This window comes from Plasmopara halstedii (genome assembly GCF_900000015.1).
Source record: "Plasmopara halstedii genome assembly, contig: Scaffold_262, whole genome shotgun sequence".
NCBI classification, from domain to species: domain Eukaryota; phylum Oomycota; class Peronosporomycetes; order Peronosporales; family Peronosporaceae; genus Plasmopara; species Plasmopara halstedii.
Window position 1 is genome coordinate 528,277 of NW_020187183.1, and position 561 is coordinate 528,837.

The following is a 561-nucleotide window of genomic DNA, read 5'->3' on the forward strand; positions in this document are numbered from 1 at the left end:
GTTGGTTTGTTAGCAAGCTGAATGTCCATGTGCGCTGGAGCTTTACATTTTCGTTGTTACATTTTATTTGATCATAAAGCTCACAACACTGTTATGCTTTCATGTGATTTCTGCTATCGACCTATTGATACCGGGGGATGAATAAACAGTATGCTAATGCACAAACTTTCAATTTTATCATAGTGATGTGACAGCATACCTCATAGATTATACTTTGTTGTTGAAGCGCAGGTACTGCATGCGTCGCTGTGTCTAGCAACTATCTGTTGAATGTTTTTGGATACGTTGTGTTCTCTGGTTGCTCTTTAATATGTGCCGCAAGATTTTTTTTATTAATTCTGTTATAATGCTCATGTTTTCTAGTGCAGGATGTCTCCATTATCGAGTATATTGAGACTGTTCTTATGATGTGTTGTGTTCCCCGCACAATCTTTAAACTATCAGCCGCATAAAGAAATTAAAGTAAGACCCAACAAGTCATTAAGAGTAACACGAATCCCTTGCTAACATCTGTTTTGTCGCATCAACACCGTTTCGCTAGATTAAGTATTCAAAACTAAA